Below are 7,161 nucleotides of genomic sequence, written 5' to 3' on the forward strand. Positions count from 1 at the left end.
AAGGACTCGTGCTGGGGATGATTTTATTCATCGCGAACGTATTCGTGTGGCTTAGGATGCAGAGAACCAAGTATGAGCCGAAATAGAACGTTGGACCCCGCCAGGCAATTTTCCCCTTGTTTTAACCATTTGGAATTGGCCATTTCATTTGGTTATAAGTGGTTGTCTGGAACTGTGTAATGGACGAAAAGTTGTTCGAACGCTAGTTAAATGTGTAGTAGTATAACCTCGGTCATGTATCATATATATATATAAAGTATCATGTATCCTATATATAAATGATCATAAATAACAGAGTCAAAATATATCTTTGCGTGTACGCACTAGGAATCTATATATAAATGATCATAAATAACAGAGTCGAAATATATCTTTGCGTGTACGCACTAGGAATCTATTTAAAGTGCACATGTATAATCATAATTATATGAATCCATATACATAGTATAAATAAATCAGGTAGCCTATAATCAATCTGTTACCTTTTATCTTACCAATAACTGCAGATATATAACAGTTAGCATAAAAATCAACGAATCAATCAGCATAAACATAAATAATTCATAAATAATCAGCATAAACATAAATAATTTTAACTGATAAATAATTTATCAGTTAAAATATGATTTTTATCATGTTAATTTTTATTCTATGCAATATCAGAGTACATTAGTATTTTCTGTAGCATAGGTATCTTAAAGAGATGAAGTGAAAACTGTATCAGTATATATCACGTGATCACTATTATTTACGAATACCATCATATGCATATTATGTTTTATATCTTATTACTTGAATCTGTATTTGTGCACACCATGAATTTTTTTTTTTACTTATAAGTATTTTCTATATATCTATTTATATTCACACAGTGTCTGTATCACACTCCTTTAAGTCAAATGCAAGTCAAGCTTGAGTAATATTCAGTGGTTGGTTTTGGTAGCTGACTGAGCTTTTATGTAAGTGATTACATAATAAAAATATGGAATGTTATTCCATATATATAAAAGACTAAAACTAAAGAGGTCAACCAGATTGCTTGCAGGAATGTGATCAGACTAGAGACGATAAGATGACGTATACAACAAAGTAGGCTAAGATAACATGCCGTCACCTGTGGTCATTCATTTGTTTTGAAACATTAGTCCAAGCTCCCTGCTTGAGACAACTACCGGCGATCTATAATTCAACGGCCCTACGTGATTAGTAACTATGTCATCTGATTGTATGTTCGTATGTTCGAGCTACTCTCTGCTTCCTTTATGATTTGTAACCAAGATAGCCATCATTTATGGCAGCCAATTTCATCGTTGCAAGAACGATCAAGCCATCGTCATTAGAAGACTGTACAATCCTACCTGAACTTCATCATGTAATCTCAGAGAATATAAGTATTTTTTTATACTTCGTGTTTTCTACTAGAACCTCACATCATTGCCGAATCATCATGAGTTTAACACATCGTCGTCATAACCAAAGAAGATAATACCGACTTCGTAAACGATCTACAAACCCAAGACACTCCAATGATTATGGAAGTGCATAACACCGACTTAGCGTAAGATTATCGCAAGTCTAACATTACTTCATAGGGAGCCTTATTATACAAGGTAACAGCCCTAAAATATATATATATATATATATATATATATATATATATATATATATATATATATATATATATATATATATATATATATATATATATATCAGGTATGTACCAGTCCTTTGGCTTTCCGTGAAGAAAAAAAAAATAAGACCAAATCTTTGTATGGCAGACAATCATGGAGCACTCTCTCGACTAGGCTCTTGTACGTTACTGGTGTCCTTGTGGTCTAAGACAAACTCTGCCTTCATTAAGTACTGCATTTATTTGAGAGAGAACGGCCTGGTTAATTAGTTAATGTAAATAATTCAGATGAGTATAATTTTCTGGTCATAGAGTAGGCTACGTTGAATTACGATAACTTATACCAAATCCACCGGAAGATCATGCCAGTATGATCATTGATATTGAGCGTTGCCCGTGTTGAGAGAATTAAACCACACCACATGCTTTACTTTCTGTAAACTCAAATTTGAGTTTCTGTGTTATTACGAGATAAATATTCGAATCTAATGAAGGATACCAAGACTCACACTAATATTATTCCAGAGTATGAGAAGCTGAGGCTCATGACTTCGAAAAAATAATTCGCATTTATGTATTTGTACGTGACGTTAATTGAATAACCATTCATTTTAGTTCAAGGTACAGAGAATAAGCCATGCATAAATATGAATTTAATTTCCCAAGAAAGTTCTGCAATGATAACAATTAGAATCTAACTCACACAATTTGATTCCTCGCTCTGCCAACGTGGAGTCAGAGAAATTTGTTTCTGGTGATTAGAAATTCATTTTCTCTATAAAGGTTTTCGGATCCCACAATTGGTCCCTAGCCACGTAAAAACATCTAATCCTTCGGCCCAGTCCTAGGAAAGCTGTCAATCAGTTCAGTGTTCTGGTTAAACTAAGATATACTTATTTTTCTAACTCACATAACAAAAACATGCTTTAACAAGCAATCGAAAATAATTTTTCAAAGGTTAGTTTCTTATCAATTTTCAAATCGTCAGTGGCCGAAATTTATGCATAGGTTCCGGGAAGAAAGCGGCAATCTATTAGCATATATTAAAAATTCATGTTTAAGATTAAATCTAGAGACATCTTCACTTCTGGTGGTGGAATTTCAGTGTAGGATCAGAGAAAAACGGAATCAAAACTTTTATTTATCCTTCTCTCTTTATTCACTTCACCAAAACATTTTCTTTATAATTTCATTGTTCTGGTCATTCAAGTTAATAAGAAAGCGGATTTGATGACTTTTTCCAAATCATATAAATAAAAATGTTTGTTATGATGCCGGTAATTTTGTTTCGCGGTCATTCCATTGCATTTGTTGATGACTACAGTAAAAAAAAATACACACTGTTGTCATCAGCATTTTGCAAAACGACTAAAAATCATTTTAGGAGAAAATTTTAACTAGAACGAAGCCTCGCTTTGAAATAGAAAAATCATTCATTTTCTCGTTCTTTTGTTTTAAAATGTTGATAAGATTAAGGCTACTCTAAATCAAAACACAATGAAAAAGAAAACTGATGAAATATGAATGTTTTTATTTCATGTAATTTACGATTGTAGTTAGTTTTCACAATTCCAGTTTCTTGATTGCTAGCAATGAAACCCGCGGTCGCCCTTTCTTCAGTGCGCCTAGGGTTTTTATCGTATACTTGTTTAAGAGATTACTCAAGAACATCCGTTAATAGAGCAAACTATCAGCTAAGAGAATTCCTATTTTATTTTTTATTCACAGTCAATATTTATATAGATAGATAGATAGATAGATAGATAGATAGATAGATAGATAGATAGATAGATAGACGGAACTGAAGACAGAAAGGAAAATGGTCGTGGCGAAAACTGGAAATGGTCCCAAAACTGTATTCGTAACTATTTTTTTTTCCCTTAGATATTCAGTTACAATTTATTTATACCAAAAATAAATTTGTCCTCTCATTCGCTGTAATGTAGCCATTTATGCTTTCGGAAGGAAAAGGTTCAAGGAAAAATGAATATTTAAGGAAGTATGAAACACGACATTAAATTGTGCATTATAGTTATCGAAAAATGTAAACATCCTCTTCATATTCATGTTTATGTTCTTCAAGTTACACTTTTTTTCAACGGTAATTCTTGTTACCTTTTCAACCGAAACAAAATCTTGTTCACATATCTTCAATTTTCCAAAGAAAAACTCTTTAGAAGCGCTTCTTTTATCAACTTTTGAGAGACATGAACAGAAGTTTCCCTATAAGTTTGAGTTGTTAAGGACATCTATTTTGCATAATTTAAACATTCATGTTTAAACAAAACAATATGAAAAGGATTGTGTGGCTTTAAAAAGATATGATTATACATCTGATGAGGTTTGTCATTACCAATTATTTGTCATTCGGATAATCTATTCATTATTTTTATTTATTTCGTTATTCAAAGTTATTTGAAATAATCTAGGTAAAGCATTCAGGGTAACGTACATGATTATGATGGCATAATTAGGCACATCCTAGAATCAGTTGCATTTAAACTTTTCAGTTCCTGAGGATTATCAAGAAATTGATTGCGTAGTATTTTCAAATATTTTGCCAAAGGAAGGGCGAGAAGAATAATCACCTTCATATACAAAAATATATTCCTTAGTAACTATTTGTTTTTCCAATTAGATCAATTTATAATCTCCATAATGATGTTAAGACAATATTACTGGGAAAGCTATTGTAAAATTAAACATTTCCCATTTTGGAAAACAAAGTTGGTTCCCAACAAGGCAGATAAGCGAAAAGATGTCTCAATTTTGCATTTTTAAAGATATCACAGTTTCTTCTTACATATACCGGTTTCCTCGTTATTCAAAACTGGCTGGTAACGAGCAGCCTCTTTTCCTCGTTTTAAAAATATGCACCTAAATATTTCCCAAAATTTTGCATATTACTGCAGGAAGTATTATTTTACAAAGAAATTTATTAAGAAGTGTCAAATATCAGGCGTGACTATACAGCCGGTCGAAACGTGTAAATGTGTAAGAGTAGGTGAATATGTTTAGTCTGTGCCTTTTATTATTTGGGACACTACTCTGCTGAAAATATTAGAAATGTTTTTTTCGCGTCTTTTTTTTTTTTTTTTTTTTTTTTACAGCTGGTTAATTTTCTTTAGTCATCGGTAAAGCGGGCATTTAAAAAAAATAGGAGGGTTGGGGATTATTTAGGCTCTAAAGCTAAAGTTAGAAAACCCTTGCTAAAACACGTGAAATTGAAAATTCCAAATACATAAATTCACGCACCCCGAAAACACATATAAACTCCTTCTCTAGACCTTGCTTTCTCTTGTGTAAAAGCCTTCAACATCCACATTTTGAAATGATTCATCGTTTGAATAAACATTCATACTTCAGGCACCGAACTCGTGGTATACATAAATTGAAAGTCCACACAGTGGGAAAAGCACGTAATTGTATTTCGCATTTCCATCAAATTCTTTTGAGTGAACAAATTGATAAATCTTTTTCTTTATGTCTAAATCCAAAAGCTTTTATAGAAGTATTCTCTCTCTCTTCCTCTCTCGCTCTCTCTTCTCTCTCTCTCTCTCTCTCTCTCTCTCTCTTGTCTATCTGTTTCGCTGAAATTCTGGTTGGATATCGGCGTATGTAATACTCTTTGTAACATAAATTATCTATCATTTTACCAGTTTCAACAAACTTTGTGTCTTTAAGGATTCATACCATTATGTTTTCACTAAAGTTAAAAAAAAAAAATCTATTGTGTTCCTGTCATTGTTAATAGAGTTACTTCTTTACCTTTTAGAACTCAAGCAAAAAAGCAATGATTTCAAAAGGAATGATTGATTCCCTGTGACCCAAAAATCATTATTTAAAATGCTGATTCCAAGCCGAATTAATAGATCCAAATAATTTACATTGAGTGACAATATATGTAATAGATATAAGATGGTACTTCTATTCAATTTCCGCTTTCATTCTTTCTCAGTAACCCTAACCACATATTTATTTCTCCAATGCATAATTTGTTCAGATTCCTTTGTTCTTTTACTAGACCTCCGCATATATATATACATATACATATATATAATATATACATACATACATACATACAAAATGACGTATTTCATCTACTTTTGTGTTCCATTTTCCATTACCTCTCTTGAACAATGATCACAGTGTAGGCTGTTTTGGAATATCCCTCTACATTGCAGTAATTCGTTTTACTGAAACATTTTGGCGTTTTGGAGTATATAGCCCATATTGTTACAACAAATATTTGCCATTATTGTTGCTCTTGTTTATCAGCTGAACATCAGTAGAACTGTTATGAAATACAATAAATCAACAGAGGGAATTGTCCCTATATTTGGTGCTATCACCATCAACAAACATGACGCAGCATGAACTGAAGAATACAAAATGTATTCGATTAAATTCTCTCTTTCATATTTCAATTCAACCATTAGAACGTTGCCCCAGTAGGATGCTTTGGAAATGCACTGTACACCATATCATTTTTCTTCTATGCCAGTCAGCATGATTGCAATTATAAACATCGTTCTTTGGTACCTATATAAAGAATTAGGAAATATTTTTCTAAGTTCATTATATAATTTTCGCCACAATGTATCTGTTGAAAAGGAATGTAATTAAGCATTGTATGTGTAGTCTCGTGTTGCATACTTCTTCCATAAATCGAGCTGAACATAAGCCTAGGCATTTTGAGAATGCAGGTGCAAACTATATGTAAAAGCAAGTATCTGCAGAATGACAGACAGAAATTCCTTACACACACACACACACACATCATGTATATATATATATATATATATATATATATATATATATATATATATATATATATATTATATATATATATATATGCTGCTACTTTCTTAACACATATATCATGTCCTTGACTGTATGAAATGTTGGAAGAGTTTTGCAACATTTTCAGATTCCTTACTTAGCTTAGAGTTATAGGATGTCTAAAAATGTACGTTCAGATTTCATATAACATAATTTTAAAGTCAATATAGTGTAGTATATAAGAAGAGAGAAAGATTAACTTTGTCCGTTCCAAGCTAGAAATTGTTTCCATAAAATGTCAACACCTCAGATTAAGAGACCTCGAAGTCTCCGTTTTGTTTTGGAAACCTGTCAACACATTTGATAAGGGACTTCGGTTTCAGACGAGTACGTCTTTGTTGAGCATACTACGTACAGGACTAGTTTCAAACGTGAATATCTTTGGCAAAACCACCGTGAGGATTTAACTATTTTTCTGTAAGTTACGTCATATTAGAAGCTTCTAGAAGGATTGCACCATCTTTCGCTTGCCCAAAACGTTTTGTGCGAATCAACTGTTCAACTTCCATACGAAAAAAGAGATTCATTCAGACTTAGCTCCTCATAGCATTTAATTCTCCTAATTCTCTCTCTCTCTCTCTCTCTCTCTCTCTCTCCCCCTCGCCATACTTGAATATTAACGTTAAGATTTAATACTTACTCGTAAATTTTAGATTTCGTATTTCTTAGAGTTATTTAGTGTTCATTAG

Source organism: Macrobrachium nipponense, chromosome 12 (assembly GCF_015104395.2).
Source record: "Macrobrachium nipponense isolate FS-2020 chromosome 12, ASM1510439v2, whole genome shotgun sequence".
Taxonomy (NCBI): Eukaryota; Metazoa; Arthropoda; class Malacostraca; order Decapoda; family Palaemonidae; genus Macrobrachium; species Macrobrachium nipponense.